Source organism: Oreochromis niloticus, linkage group LG7 (genome assembly GCF_001858045.2).
Source record: "Oreochromis niloticus isolate F11D_XX linkage group LG7, O_niloticus_UMD_NMBU, whole genome shotgun sequence".
Lineage (NCBI taxonomy): Eukaryota > Metazoa > Chordata > Actinopteri > Cichliformes > Cichlidae > Oreochromis > Oreochromis niloticus.
This window is the reverse complement of record NC_031972.2, coordinates 30,104,033-30,120,608: the sequence shown is the minus strand read 5'-3', so window position 1 is coordinate 30,120,608 and position 16,576 is coordinate 30,104,033. Positions and strand designations below refer to the sequence as shown.

Genomic DNA, 16,576 nt, shown 5'->3' with positions numbered 1-16,576 from the left:
TGTTCATTTTATTTCCAGCTGGAATCAAAAACATCTACAGGAAATATCTATTTAAACATTTTAGTGCGGAAGTGCTGCTGTCCCATGAAGAGTCACAATCTAAAACCGATTAAAATATGATTATTTTGTTCAGTGTCATGTTTTAATAACCAACTAAGCATCAATATGTGATAGTTTGGCTCTTAAATGCGATCCAAGTTTAGTGCACTTGACAAACATTACCATAAAAAAATTAAGTGATTTCAATTCACTGGAGAAAACTTTAAAAGTTCAAAGGTTCATATCAAATGCAGGTGTTTGGTCAATTATGCTTGTGTGTTTAGTTTAGTTTAGTGAGCTGGAGAAACATTGCTGCTTTATGCAGGATCCATTTGTTTTGGACCTCCAGCTATGGGGCTCCTTAAGTATATAAGGGGTGGAAGCAAATCAGCTACAGGTGCTGCCCATTAGTGAGGCAAACAATTTCTTGACTGAGACATTAAAATGGTGGTGAGTTGTACTAAAGTAGACAACTGCATTTTATTTAATGTAAACTCTTACTTTGGACCTTTGTCTTGGATGTAAATAAATGGGTCTTTGAGAAATGTGCAATGAAAATGCGGCATCAGCTAAGGCTTACCATGCTTTTAAACTTCAGCAGTCACTAAATTCTATATAATAGTTTGAACATCACATTGGTAAAACACATGTGATTAACGAACAATTCTGTTTGGCTGCTTTTAGCTGCTGCCAAACGCTGCATGAACACTTTGACCATTGCACTGAAATTTACAAAAATCTGTCTCCAAACATGTTATAAATTCCAACCAGGGCCGTTGCTAGCCATTTGGGTGCCCTAAGCACAAATGCTTTATGGTGCCCCCCCCGCCACTTAAAAAAAAAAAAAAAAAACATTAATACTTTTGAATTTCTCAGTGGAATTTGTTTAATTAAATAACAACAAACATGACAGTTAAACAAATAAATAAGGTTAAAGGAGGTTAAAAATACTGTTACAAATAAATACTCAGGCCCCTTTGGAAAATTAAAATCAGAGCTGACATTAAAAGGACCTCTCCGCACAATTTCAACACGATCAGCATCTACAATGTGAGCTGGCCAAAGAGCAGGATCGGTTGAAGGGGGCACACATGTCTCCACAGTGTCACTTTCTGATAGTCTCTCAGTGACAGGACTCTCAGTGGTACTTGTGTATGGAACTGTACCTGAACTGGTGGTTGATGGTTCTTGTTCTTCTTGGCTAGGGATTGTTGCAGGGTCTACAATGGCTGGTGGTTGATGTCCAGGGATGGCACTACTACTGGATGGTTCATCCTGTCCTTGAGATCCTCCTTGAACATATTTAAGCATTGACCCTGCATACAAGAGAAAATATTCAGGGATTTTACAGAAATACAATTTTGAATCTACAGTAGGCCTACGAAAAATTGCATTATAAGACTAATAAATTAAGTAAGTCACTGGTACATTTAAAAATTACTAACTATATTTTACATGTATAGATTTTCATAATGGCAAATGGCAATATAAACATGCTGTACATAATTTGATATAAATGCGCAAGTAGGAAATCTATATTACTGGAAGATATAGGTTTCATATTACACTGTAATATGAAACCTATATCTTATTTATGCCGCATAAATAAGATATGCGTCTTTATAGATATCCTGAAATGCAGCAACATACAAAGTAATCTTGTCTAATCTGATAATAATACTTGACTGCATCACTGACCTATCCCAAAGTTAAGGTTAATCAGTAGCATGCATGACGTTAGCCAGCTAGCAACCTGAGGAGGGAAATGCTAGTCTCACGATTGCTAACGTTATCTGAAAACCGTCAATTGAGTGACCATGATGAGTTGCTTTTAGTAGTCCATTCTATATTCATATCCACAACGTAAACAAACTACCCAACATCAATCATTTGCAACATTTGTTAACACAGTATGAACACTGCTAACAGGAGCTATCACAGAGTTGACGGACATGAGCGTGCAAGCAAGGGCTACAATAATGAACTTTTTTTATTGTTATTATTTAAACATTGCCTTACCGGCAAGCGACGCCTGAGTTTCATCACGCTTCCTCTTCTTCTTTCTTTTCTCCGCTCCCGACTCCTGTTGCCGTTTCGAGGCCATGTTCAAACAGGTGTTTACCAATACCGAATTGAGGCATTATAGAACAGACCACTGGGAGTGGGGGGGGGGGCACCAGGAGGAGACTGGAGACAGGGCACAAAGCAGATTCACCCCTTTTCTCGGGAAAATTGTTTTATGTTGCTTTTGTATTGTTTAACCATATTAATGCATATGATATTTATAGTATTAATATGGTTTACTTTTTTTTTTTACGACCCTGATTTTTTTGGTGCCCTACCGGCCATTTGGTGCCCTACGCAGTGTGCGTTATGTGCGTTTGCGGAGCTACGGCGCTGATTCCAACCAAGCATCTACAGATTTTTGGACAGCTGAAGTGAATGTTTTTGACTCGTTAATCTATGTTGATGCATGCATGACAAAAAAAAAATGTTCACTATGTTTATATTTTCCTGCCGCAATGTTTCATGGTGAAAGGAAAATTCTAGTCATTCAGGCCAAAATGTGAAGATGAGCTGAAGCCCATATGTTCTGGTAAAGCTTTGATGTGATAATGGAAGTAGATAAGAATCTGATTTTAACTGTAGTTCCCAGTCCCCAATAGAGACATGCGTCTTTGCCCAGAGTTATTCCAAAAACAAAAAAAATGAACCCGTCTCATCTGAAGAAGCTGCAAAAACTACAGTTCAACAAAAAGCATCCAGGTAGCATGACTTCATCATTGAGGAGACATGAATATACAAATAAAGTCTCATGACCTTAATGGATGACTCAAGACTTCTGCCTTCCAAAAAATGAGCAAGCATGAAATAAAATCCATATTGAAGAGTTAAACAACTGGAGGAACCAGAGTAAGCAAAAGTATATCTTGCTTTTAATTTAACAATTTGGAAAGTCTGCTGAACAGCTTTCAATTAACAAAAATATTAAATTATTCTATACACCAAGGCAAGCATCTATTAAAGTGCAACTTCAAAAAACCCTGCTGAGCTCAGTTTTAATCAAATCATTGCCTTGATGAATACTGATATTTAAAAATAAAATAAAACCAAAATGACCCCATATATGTACTTTTCTGTCTTTATACTCATTACAGGTAACTTAGTGGGAACAGCTGTGTTCAGTTGAGCTAGAGAACCATGGAAGGGAGTAATTGGTGCACAGATAATAATCTTGTATGGTCACTGAAACAAACCAAGTTTACAACTGTGAATTTGAATGTAGGCTAACAAACACATAACCAAAAATTGCATTTTTATGTTCTAGTATTGATCTAAAAAATTCCTTGGCATACTATGCTTTACCACAGCAAACGAGTTGTGGGGGACGTTAATGAGTGGACTCCATAAAACATACAGACAGGATCAAAGCACTTTATGGTGTAGCCCTGGCTATATAAGTAGCTCATTTATTTAAATAGTTCATTGGTGTTCATGGTTAATTGCAAATGTTTAATGTGTTCAAGAATGTATATAATTGCCTGTAAGGTATGTGATGTGTGTCAGTTAAATGCACAACCTTTGTATTTGTGTTTTGAGGTTTATGTCATTATTTTTGATATGGTATTGATATGTACTACAGCTCCAGTGAACCCTGAAGTAGTCTCAGGTAGAGGGGGTGGGCGCAAGTGGGGAGCCGTGTGCACTCTGCAGGAAGCGAGTGAGACGAGAGCTGAACAGTGTCGAGTGAACGCAGAGTTCATAGAGGGCCGACGGACGTATTTTCGGGTTGACGGATAGTTAACTGGAGTGAAAATCTGTTGTACCCTACTGTGAGTAGGAGGAGACGGACGTCTTGCTGGCGTGTCGGAGAAGTCCCTTCTGCTGGTGTGCTGAAGGTATATGTTCAGGTGGGAGCACGTGGCGAGGACGACTGTGAGTGCTGCTGCCGTGGCCTGCTGGTATCCTTGACCCAGTTTCCCCTGCTATCCCCTTGAACTGCCTGGAGGTGTGAGTACTGTTTGCACGTGCTTTTTATTTTACTGCTTGGCAACAAGTGAAGCGACCATATTGTTTTAGGTCCCAACGCACCCGAGCCACGACTCAGGCCTGCAACGAGGGGTTTGCTAGCAGAAAGACTGTAGCACTTGAGGTCTGTGTGTGTCGGTGAGAGTGTGTGTGGGCCCACAATATTGTTTGATTATTTTGTTTCTGTTAAAGTAGATACATTACATTGTTTAACAAACTTTATTAATTTTACTTATTTTCTTCTGTGTCGTTAATTAATCATTTACTAAAGTGGAGTTAACTTTATAATTGACTTGCTTGTGTGTGATTTATTTCTATACAGTGTAGTTTTATTGCATATTTTGTACCATAAGCATTAAAAAGGGAGTATCAATAGGAAAGTAACAACAGGAACCCAGGGCCCCTCTCAATAGAACGTGGGACTGGTGTTACAATTGTAAAAAGAATAACAAATTAAATTGCCAATAAGTTAAATACAAAGCAACTGAATAGCAGCTGAATAGAAAGTAAAAGACACAGACTCAAACCTGGGATGCTGTATTTTAGCTCTGTGCCGTGACTGCCTGCTGACACCCAGTACTTTTGAACTGGTATTTAAGTAAGATTTTAAATGCATTTAATTCTTGTTACAGAGTATTTTTTTTAAATTTCTTTTGATACTTTTATTTGAGTAAATGATCTGAATTTTCTGCTAACCTGTATAACAGTCAGATTCCCTGTGTCCCTGCTTTTGATTAGGGAAGTAAATCTGATAGCAATTCTAATTTCCCTGTTGAAGTTGCAATTATGTTCTGCATATTCACAAAGGGGAAAAAACACAACAGACAGCATTGGTCCATTCGATCGACCTTTGTTGTTATTATTCATTTTATTTTCATTTTTTATGGACGGGACTAGGGGATAGGAAAGGGAGAAAGAAAGATGAAGGAAAAGAAAAATAGAGGGGAAGAGGGACAGTGAGAAAGGGCACTCAAAAAGAAAAAAAATATCCTGGATCACCTGTTGAAAGAAAAAAAGAGAAAACAAACAAAAAAAAGAGTGCAGCATAATAAACACAACACCACTGCATTAATCTAGCTAAGTGTAAATAACAGTAAATACTAAATATTGAAAGTTGTTGTGCAGCACACAGGACCGACAGCGCACAATGTGCTTTGAGGTAGCAGCCAAGAAAGATGTAGTTTGTGTCTATGAACAGTGAACACCCGTGTGCACACCTGTGTGGATGAGCGCGCTGTATTCAAAAGGTTTCTCCATACTTTGGAGGGCCTGAGATGTTCCCAGAGAGGTGGAGTGTAAGATCCGACCTGACATATAGACACAGACAAACAGGCACACACAGACACAAATGTGCATTCCCAACCTCATGCACACATATACAAATACTCAGCACTCACCCAACGTAAAGACAGACACAAATGGACATTGTACACACAATCATACTCCCCAAACATACTTTATACTCCAGGTCCAGGTACCCTCGCCCCCAGAGGGGGAAACCGCACCTAGACCCAGGAGATGTTACCCTTTTCCCCGGGATGGAGGCAAGCAGAGCGCCCCCGGCTCCGCAGCAGCAGGGAGGCCCCACTTCCCAGACCCCAATCGGATGGCCAACACCTCCTCCCAGCCCCTCCACCCCGATGGCTAACAAAGAGGTATGTGAAGACCCCATACCTCCCTCCTCCCGCTCATGTGTAGTGCTGATGTGTGTTGTTCTAAAGTGCAATTAAAACATGGGAGGGCATGGTGCTGCTGCCAGAGAGCAGCAGGTGTCAGCATGGCCCCTCCCGAGAACCCTCAATGTCTACATGCATTTAGAATTGAGAGGTGGGCACCGGCGCCAGAGGTGATGTTGAATACACAGACTGTCCTCTGAATGCCGTGTAACGTGCCCACCCCCAAGGCCCTATATGTATGTGTTATGAGAGTGTGAGTAATGTGGATGTCTAAGTTGTGGAATAAAATTGAGGCACAGGTGGCCAGAAGGGGACGGGGGGGGATGTCTCCCCTGCACCCTGGTGACACACCTGCACCCCAAGGCCCTGCTTGTGTAGGTGGGTGTGGTAGAGCGGGAAGAGGGAGGCGGTCAGGGATGGGGGAGGAAAGGAAGGGAGGGGCAAGAAGCCCCTCCCTGGGGCCAGCTCCCCCACTGACCCCAGTAGGCACCCCCGCCCCCTGGAACCCAACAAGGCAAGGGGGCCCAGGCCCATCCAGACCGGGGCCCACAGCAGCCGCACCGCCGAGCCCCACAGGACCCGGGGCAGCCCACCCGACCCCACCGCAGAGGAAACTGTACCCACCCCATCATTCAATCCTCCCCCAGACTATACAAGACAATAGACACCCAGGTTAAGTTTATTCTCCACCTCTCCTATGTCTCTCCCCCACCTGCAGAGTGAACTTCTGCAAGGATGAAACAACATCCCTGCCAGTTGAACAGCCCCCCATTTTGGCCGATGCACCAGAGGCCCCCTGCGCCCACCCGCCCACAACCTCGGCGACACATCAACTAGGACCAAAGCCCCCAAGGCCCAGCCAGAGCCCCAGCACGGAGGTGGAGCACCCCCAGAACCCCAAGCCCAGAAAACAGAGATTTGAGATGGGAAACTGTTCTTGAAATACACTGAGAGACAGAAAGAGCTGTGCAGGAAGTGTGATTTTTTTTTTTTTTTTTTTTTATTGTGGTGGAAGCAAAACAGCAAAAGTAAGAGGGGAATCATGATGATGTTTATTAAACATGAAGTGTAGTTTGGATCTTCTTTTGCTGCTGGTTCAGTGAAAACCTGCAGCTTCAGAATCTGTGAGCTGCCGGCTTTCAGCCACAATGGCGTGTCTGTGTACGTGCCATCGGGTGAGAAAGCTGACATCTCACAGATGCGTCTGGTGCGTCGGGTCCGCGCTTCTGTTTACATCTTTGTGTGAAATCAGTTTACCTGCTCTCATTTACTGTTTTAGCTGTTTGGTGGTTGTTGAAATAGTTTTGTGAGGTTTAACCTGAGATTTTGGTATTTCTGGTAAAATACATTTATATTTAAAAATCAATTCAGGATTTAATGAATTGATATCGCTTTATTCAAGCTAAAATCGATTTTAATCAGAAAATCGATTATCGAAACTCACCCCTATTATAAACAAGGAAAGCTCTTTAGATAACAACTGCTGCTTGTGGTTGCTTGAAGTTTTCACCTTGGAAAGGAGCCAAGTTGTCCAGCACCTAAAGTGTAAAAGTTTACAAGCTTTTATAATTTTTAATTATACAGTGACTTTTTTAAAAAATGCAAACACTTCATCAAGAAAAAACTAAAATTTAAGATGTTAGTCTTGTATAGAAATCAGGAACCTCTTGTACATTTATAAATACTGTGTGGATTAGGAGCTATTGGTTGAAATTACTAAAAATATCTGAGTTTTAATAAAGAGAAATAACAATAATGATTAATTTGCCTGTATATTCATAGAGACTTGCATGACACATTCCAGTGTTGTAGTGATATGTTGTAGCTGAATTCAGTTATCCACTAATATTGAGAAAATGACACCCTAAAATTTAGACTAATATGATGGCTTCATATTGACTTTTATTTTGTGAGGTGAGACTTATCTGTGTTGACAGATTAAGTTACCTTTGCTGTTGACAAACCAACATTACAGATAGAAAGAAAATGGCATCACAACTGTGACCTCCAGTGTGATGATGCTGGGTTGTTGACCCAGTATTTTGAGTTTGTTCTTGGATTCATGATTCTTTCCATTGCATTATGAAGATGATTTAAGTTCAAGTTTATATGGTTTTGTCTTGAGTTTAGTTCTTTATATGTCTCTGAGTTTGTATTGTGGTTTATGATTTCTTGTCAGTTAGGCTACTTTTGTCTCATCCCTGTGTCTCCTGTGAGAGTCTGCTGTGCCCTCTATGTGTATTTGCTTCCCGTCTCATTACGTCTCTGTTTCTGCTGTCTTTCCATGTTTTTCTACTTTCCTTGTCACCCCACAGTGTATATATTGTTTCTGTCTTCCTCAGTCCTTTGTTGGTGCGCCTGTTAACCCTCTCATGTGTCTCTGTGTTCCTGGTTTAGACTTTTCATGATTAGGTCCTCGTTTAGTTTGGTTTTCCTGTTTTGTTCAGGTTTGGTTATCAGCCACAATAAAAGGCACGATTTTTGTTAAGTCTAGTCCAGCCCCCATAACTTTTGTACACAAAAACAAAACACACCAAAAAAAAACCCTGGGCCTTAGTGGCTGCAGGAGGCGTCGTAGGGGTCGGGTGCAATGTGTGTTGGGCAGCGGCCACGGGTGGAGACCCTGGCAGAACGATCCCTGGCTACCAAAACTAGTAATTGGGACATGAAATGTCACCTCTATTGTGGGGAAGGAGCCCGAGTTAGTGCATGAGCTTGAGAAGTACTGGCTAGATATGCTCACCTCAACACATGGCTTGGGCTCTGGAACCAGTGTCCTGGAGAGGTGCTGGACTCTGTCTCATTCTGGAGTTGCCCTTGGTGAGAGGTGGAGGGCTGGGGTGGGTATCCCTTTGGCTTGCTGCCTGTACACTGGGGGGTTTTCCCAGTGGACGAGAGGGTTTGTTCCTTGTGCCCATAGGCACTGTGGGACTATCGTCTGCACCTATGCGCCGTACAAAAGTTCAGAGTACCTGGCCTTCTTAGAGTCCCTGGGCAGGGTGCTTAAGGATCATTCACCTGGAGACTCAGTTGTCCAACTTGCAGACTTCAAGGCTTATGTGAGCAATGACAGTGAGACCTGGAGGGGTGTGATTGGGAGGAATGGCCTGCCACATCTGAACCAGTCAAGTGGTGTTCTGTTGTTGGACTTCTGTGCAAACCAGAGTTTGTCCATAAAGAACACCATGTTCGTACATAAGGATGTCCATAATTGCACATGACACCAGGACACTCTAGGCCACAGGTCAATGATCAATTTTGTATTGTCAGATCAAAAATGGACACTCGGGTGAAAAGTCGTGCTGAGCTTTAAACTGGTCACCATCTGGTGGTGGGTGGTAAGGATGCTAGACAGACCTGGGGCGCCTAAACATATAGTGAGCGTGCACTGAGAACTCCTGGCAGAGGCCCTGGTAGAGCCACAACAGCATTCTGAGGAAGACTGGGAACATTCTGTGTGAATGCATCATGTTCAACACCTCCATTGCTGAAGCTGCTTCACTGAGCTGCAACCACAAGGTGGTTGGTGCCTGTAATGGTGGTAACCCCCGAACTAGATGGTGGACACCAAAAGTGAAGGGAACCATCAGGCTGAAGGAGTCCTATCAGGCTTGGTTAGCCTGTGGGACTTTGGAGGCAGCCGATAGGTGCCGACAGCCAAATCGGAATGTGGCTTGGGCAGTGGCTAAAGCAAAAATTCAAGTGTGGCAGGAGTTCAGAGAGGCAATGGAAAAAGACTTTTGGACTGCCATGAAGAGATTCTGGCAAACTGTCAGGCAACTCAGGAGGGGAAAGCGGTGCTCACACTGTGTATAGTGTACGCGGAGCGCTGCTGATTTTGACTGAAAACATTGTCGGGCGGTGGAAGGAATACTTTGAGGACCTCCTTAATTCTACTGGCACATCCTCTGTAGAGGAAGCAGAGTCTGAGGATGGGGGGGACGACTCGCTCCAGGGGTGAGGTCACTAAATTAGTTAAACAACTCCTTGGTGGCAGGGCGCCTGGGGTGGACTCAGGTGGCTGAAAAATTAGGAATTCGAGAACAAAAAATATAATGACACTGGAAACTTGGTGTTTGGTACACCTATACCTGGGACAATTGAGACTTCCCTGGTGAAGGCACAGTCTCCTTGACACACACACAGCTGCAGGAGAGAGAAACAAAAATGGCATTTTTTGAGTGGGTAAAAATGACCAGTTGACTAAAATATTTTTTTCACCATATCAATTCCCTTGGAAATCACCTTTGTGATATTTATTCATAACCACTGCACCAAATAAGGATAACATGCAAAGGACCACTCTTACTTACCTACTCCTTACATGCAATCAGTTGATGCAGGGTAGTAATGTGTGGACACACTGGTTGATGGCAGACATGGCACCTGTGTCGTGTCTTCCTGTCCAAGCCTGCGGGACAGTCAGCACACCTGACAAAGGGACTACTGCTTTCTGCTGCCACTGATCCTGCCGCACCTGCAAGAGTGCCAGGGGAGGGGATGTCAAGCATGCAACAGATCAGGACTCTGAGTTGACAGATTTGAAGAGGGGAGCCTCTGCTCTGTCCATGGTTTGATAAGTGCCAGTGCCAAAGCCTGCATAAAGGCCTCCTCTGCATTTGGTTGTCACCTCTCTTCATCGCATTCTGATTGTGAATGAGCCACAAGTTTATCACACCAGCATTGATCTCGCCATAGAACACGCAAAGGGGCCATCTCTTTGTTTTTCTTCCATAGCCATAGTGAGCGTGCAACTGTTCAAAAATATTGACACCTCCCTTTGTTTAGTTGTAAAATTTAATCACTCCAGCCTTGCAAGTTGGTCCTATGCTTGGTTGCACGTGCATGGATGATAGGAGCAGGAAAACCTTTTTTTGAAGCTTTGTCAGGGAGGAAGGACACTAAGGTTAGTTCTTTGGTGAAGACAAATGCACTGGAGCCTGGCATGTGATTTTCTTTACCTTTCATCACTTGTGGGATCTCCCTTTAGTTTGCTTTTACTGTACCCTAAAAAAAGAAATCTAATCAGCTAACGATTGCCAAGTTAATCAAACCTTACCTATGTGTTACTCACTAGCTGGGATGTCAACCCCACAAACTGGTTAAAAAGCTAAGCAACTTGGGACTCAGCAGCTCATTGTGCACGTGCATATTGGACTTCCTGAGTGACAGACCCCAGAACGTTACAATAGGAGAGCACATCTCTTCCACCATCATTCTGAATGTAGGCGTTCTATAGGGGTGTGTCCTCAGTCCCCTCTTATACTCACCTTTTACCCATGACTGTTCTAAATTTAACACCAGTAGCACCATTATAAAATTTGCTGATGACATCACTGTCATAGGACTGATCGAGTATAGTAGAACAATGATTCAGCCTTTCAAGAGAAGGTTCAGCATCTGAAGCGATGGTGTGACAACAACCTACATCTGAACACAGCTAAGACCAAGGAGATGGTAATTGACTTCAGAAGAACAAAGTGATCTGGACACTCACCCCTCTGCATCGATGGGGAAGAATTACAAAGGGTACAAAGAGCTTTAAGTTCCTCGGGGTCCATATCTGGGCCGACCTTACCTGGTCCAAAAACATTTCCCACCAGGTAGGAAAAGCACAACAAAGGCTGTACTTCCTCAGGAAGCTGCGTCAGGCCCAATTACCCCCAAAACTACTGCTTAACGTCTACTGCTCCACCAGCGCCCCTGCGCTCCTGCTGTGGTGATGAGCACCTGGGCTGCAGATGAGTCCAGCTGATGGGTAGTGGAACCTCTAGCGGGCTGGGAAGCAGAACCTCCCACGAGTTAAGCTGCGCTGAGGAGGTGGGCCGTTTTTGCAGCTCCAAACGGGTCAGCCCCAAAAACAGGGCAAAGGACTGCAGTGGCGTGAGTTTAGTGTGTTCCGCCATGCCATCCTTTTTACACTGCAGGCACCTTCTGCAGGAATGTCATTCCCACATTGAGAAAAGGGTGAGCTGGAGATCAGAGGAGCAATTGCCGATGACCGAGAGAAACCGCCCACTCTGATCCCTGGAGAATGAGGTGAGGAAAACGCAGTTGAGACACAGGCTTCGAGGTCCACCTAAAGCCAAATGAGTCCCATCAAAGGGCTAGCGGCGCTCCCTCACAGAGCCTGCTCTGTCCATTTTGTGGTTGCATCGTTCTGTCATGGCTGTGCTGTGGCATGCAGGAAGTGGAGCCAAATACGGGACTCAAACAGGAATAGGTAAACTTGGAACGGCAGCTTTATTCACTGGGAAAACTGCTCCATAAAGATAAACTCACAAAAAACAAACCAAAACCCTGAACATGAAAACTAAGAACCTAAACACTAGGAAACTGGAAACTGAAACACGAGGAGGACGGAATAAGAAGTGATAGAAACCAGGAACACAGAGAGACTTGAGCACATGAGGAGGTACGACGCAACAAAGGGCAAAGGAAAACACAGGGCTTAAATACACAAGGAAGTAACGAGGGAATGGGAAACAGGAGGGAAACACAGCTGGGACTAAAGCTGGGCATGCACTGTGCGATTTTTTTTTTTTTTTTTTTTTTTTTTTTTCAGTCGCATTATTTAGCTCCTGCTCAAACTGTACGATTGAATCACAGGGGTTAGAAGTTTGTAGGTCACGATAAATGGTCTCACACTATACGGCCCGATGCTCTGATGCGACCTGAGTGCTCACACCATGTGTGATAACATGAAGTGATAACATGAAGCTTATAACACAAAATCTGTCTCTGTTACAGTTCTTGGTCATTTTGACCCAGCATTTTCAGTTTCTTATATTTTTCTGTATTATGGTTTGTATTCTGACTCTCTTATTATGCTTTGTTGATTATTATTATAATTCTATGTTTCAGTTTATTCTGGTTTAGGGTTTTGTTCTTAGGTTTTGTGTCGTGCCCTCGTGTTTAGTGTAGGTTTAGTTCAGTGTCAAGTCTGCGTCTTTGTGAATTGTTTCTTGTTTCCTGTTTTACTTTGAAGGTCCATGTCTTATGTCAGTGTATTCAGTTTTGCCCCCTCCACACGGCTCACCCCTTTAGCCGTGACAGTCTCTGTCTCTCGCTCTCCCTCTCTCTCCCTCTCTGTCTTTCACTCACACAAACACACACCACCAACTTTGCAATCAACTTTGCTAAATTGCTAATGAAAAACATTGACCAGGCACCTGTAATTTAGCAGCAATGTCCATCCAACTCTTTTCACTGTTGTTGCTGTTGTGATAAGCCACATCGAAAAGGCTTGGATGAGCTTGCCAAAGTTCTATAAGTTGTGCCTCCATCGCTTGTGTCCAGATCACACGCTGCACTGCCATGCTACTCTGTCTTTTTCACTTCCGTTTCTGTGTTTGCGCGTGCGCAGTGTGGCAGGTTGCGTTAAATCAACTCGTTACACTGCTTCAACAGTGCGATACCCTCACAAGCGGCGACCAGGATTTCAAACAATTTTGATTTTCTTGCGACTATACAATTGCTGATCGTGAGCTGGTCGTGAGGTGTTAATCGCTTCTTGTTACCCCATGTATACTACACGATGCACGACACATGATTAAGGCAAAACTCGGGCCGATCCCCAAAACGGTCGCACGACTGAAAAATCGTCTCAAAATGGGCCAAAAATCGCACAGTGTATGCCCGGCTTAGATAGATATAATGAGACAAGGGGAAGTAAAACTAGATGTACACAGGACAAGGACTATCAAAATAAAACGGGAAAAGGGAGAAAATCACAAAGATGCCAACTTGACACTTAGACATAGGGACATGACTGACTGGGGAGATAGAGGGAACATGGAGAGAAGAGTGACTAGATGTGGAACACTGGGTAGGCAAAGTAACAGAAACCTAAATCCTAGGAACTAAGAATATAACACAAGCAGAAAACAATAAAGAGAAACAAAACCATGAATAACAATAACCAAAGAATTTAAATTTACCAACAAACGCAAAACACTGGGTCACAGACCCAGTACCATGACACCACCAATCACAATTGTATGGTAGAGTAGACGCAAGTCACTCCTCAGTAAAAGGCCCATCTGGAGTTTTCCAAAAGTTTGCCACCTGAAGGGCTTAACTCTCAGACTATGAGAAACAAAATTTTCTGATCTGAGATAAAGATTGAACTCTTTGGCATGAATGTCAAGCATCGTTTCTGGAGAAAACCAGACACTGCTCATCACCATTGCAATACCATCCCTACAGGGAAGCATGGTGATGGCTGCATCATGCTGAGGCAAAGTTTTTCAGCACCAGGAACTGGGAGACAAGTCAGGCTCAAACGAAAGCACACAGCCAAGATAACAATGGAGTGGTTTTGGGACCACTCTGTGAATGTTCTTGAGTGGCCGAGCCAGAGCCCAAACTTGAACCTGAATATCTCTGGAAAGATCTGAAAACAGCTGTGCACTGATGCTCCCTGTCCAATTGATGGAGCTTGAAAAGTTTTGCAAAGAACTCAGAAATAGGTGTGCCAAGCTTCTAGCATCATACTTCAAAAGACTTGAAGCTATAAGGTGCTGTAAAAGTGAATCAACAAAGTATTGAGAAAAAGCTGTGAAGAATTATATACATGAAAAGGGAGAGAATTTTGAGATGAAACAAAGTAATTAAATCCCTTTTGGAATAAAGCTGTAACATAACAAAACATGGAACAAGTGAAGCACTGTGCATGGTGTTTTTATAACACTGAATGGCTTGGGCCCACAGCACTTTTCTGATCTGCTGATACATTTTAAACTACTTCTGTAATTCCTCATTAATTCGGTGGAGCTCGTTTCAGCTATCGTAAAATAACCAAAGAATGTTTTTTCTAAAGCGATACTTGCAATGAGTATTGCATCCTGCATTATACAGGAGTGCTGATGGCTGAAAAACGTTTGTAGGTCTCTCAACCTATATGTAGATATGGGATTAGACATCAAAAATAATTCATGACTGTCGAAATAGTGCCATGGCCTCTGGATGGCATGTCATATGGCATAAATTCATAGAGATCTTGTTTGTCAGTCTTATGCTGCCATCTAGTAGGTCAGAGTAAAAAATTTCTGTGGGCTTCAGTTGTAGGGGATCACACAGTGAGACAGGCTACTTAACACTTTTCTGTATGTTCGAGCCGTTAGATCAAACGTAGATCCATTAGATTAATACAGTGGAGACTATATCTGTAAGCTTTAAGATATTCCGATGAACGCATCAGAGAGCAATTTGGGGTGAGTATCTTGCCTGAGGATACTTGGCATGCAGACTGGAGGAGCCAGGGATCAAACCAGTAACCTTCTGATCAGTAGATGACCTGCGCTACCTTCTGAGCTACAGCCACCGAACACTTAAGAATTGTGATGGTTATGAAGGAATTTTATATCATTCAAATCTGCAGCTGGTTTTGAACAATGAATTCTGAATTAAAATCTAAAGAGAGAAGTTAAAAAAGCTGAGCTTAAAACACATTCTCTGATTTCTGGATCAAACTCAAGATAAGTCTGGACTAATCTATTTAATTTGAAAAAAAAAAGAAGAAGAACAAGAATATGAAGCCTTGTTATTTCGCAGCTAATATTTTGGACTTCCTATCTGGGAGATTACTCAACTTGATATTTTAGCAAAGATTGAATTGACACACTTCACAGGAGACAACACACTGGGAATGACTGAGAAGCGAGATAAGGGTCATTCAAGATTGCAACTGATGCTTCAGCAGCAGAGACCCTAAACCAGGGGTGTCAAACATAAGGCTGGGGAGCCAAAATTGCCCAGCCAACGATTTCAGTCTGGCCTACTGAACATAAATTTTTTTACGGTGGGTTCACAATAAAAACAACAAAAACAAAAATTTACTTGCATTTCTTCACATTAATTTCTTAAAATTTAAGCCAAAAGCAGCACTGTTTTATCATGTAGAAAAACTGAGATGTATTGTTGAAAATGCACTTTGTTATATTAAAATATCTCAGGAGTTAATTATGTGGTTAAACTTGTCAGTGAAACTGGTCTGACCCACTTAAGATCAAAGTGGGCTGTATGTGGCCCACAATGTAAAATAAGTTTGACATCCCTGCTCCTGAACTGTAGCCTATGTCTTTTTACACAGAACTACAGTGTATTGTTGGCACACTGCTGAAGGAAACTTGAAAATCTTCCAGCAATCTTCTAACTGAAGTCACAGTTCCAGTTTAATTAAATATTATCACAGCTATACATGAGTTTGTGTGCAGTATAGCTTTGACCAGTGGTGTGCAGGCATGTGTTCAATTACTGGGCCGTCCTGATGTGTATTTGCATGCTATGTTATTGCTTGTTTCTAACCACATGATCAGATATTAGACTATTAATATTAAGTCATATATCTCACAACCTTATCTCAGCCATGTTTGTCACACACTACACGCTTCTAACATCTCTCTGCTCAGATCTCTCAGACTGTGCTGTGATAGAATAGCACACAAATTAACATGCCAAATAATTAATTTCATAGCCACATATTATTGTACATTTGTTGAACACATGTTCGTACTAATGTTTCACAATAAAATCCTCATTAAGAAATAAAATACTTCAAATATAGGGAAAAAGAAAAGACCTGGAGCAGTTCATATAAATAAGGGTAAGTCACTATAAGAGGAATGGTGAACACAAACTTTTATAGCATTAGCTTATTTCAGAAATAAATCAATAAAAATGGATGTTAAACATTTTTTTTATTCATTGATAGGTGACAATTTATTAATTGAAATCAAAGTAGTTGGTTGCATTTTGCTTTTTCAAACAGAAAGTATAAATTGTATTTCCTTTCTCTAATAAAAATAGGCTAGGTGTCTCTTGGGTGTTTG

At 42.2% G+C, this 16,576-nt stretch overlaps 1 long non-coding RNA gene across 1 annotated transcript; it reads right to left on the bottom strand.

Annotated features, from left to right (window-relative positions):
• Positions 1-1,202: 1,202 nt before the first annotated feature.
• On the bottom strand, positions 1,203-2,436 carry LOC112847338 (uncharacterized). The gene is made up of 2 exons (XR_003220835.1): positions 2,059-2,436; positions 1,203-1,355 (listed from the first exon to the last, which is right to left on the bottom strand). It is a non-coding gene; the product is annotated as an uncharacterized LOC112847338 (long non-coding RNA).
• Between the last annotated feature and the right edge of the window lie 14,140 nt (positions 2,437-16,576).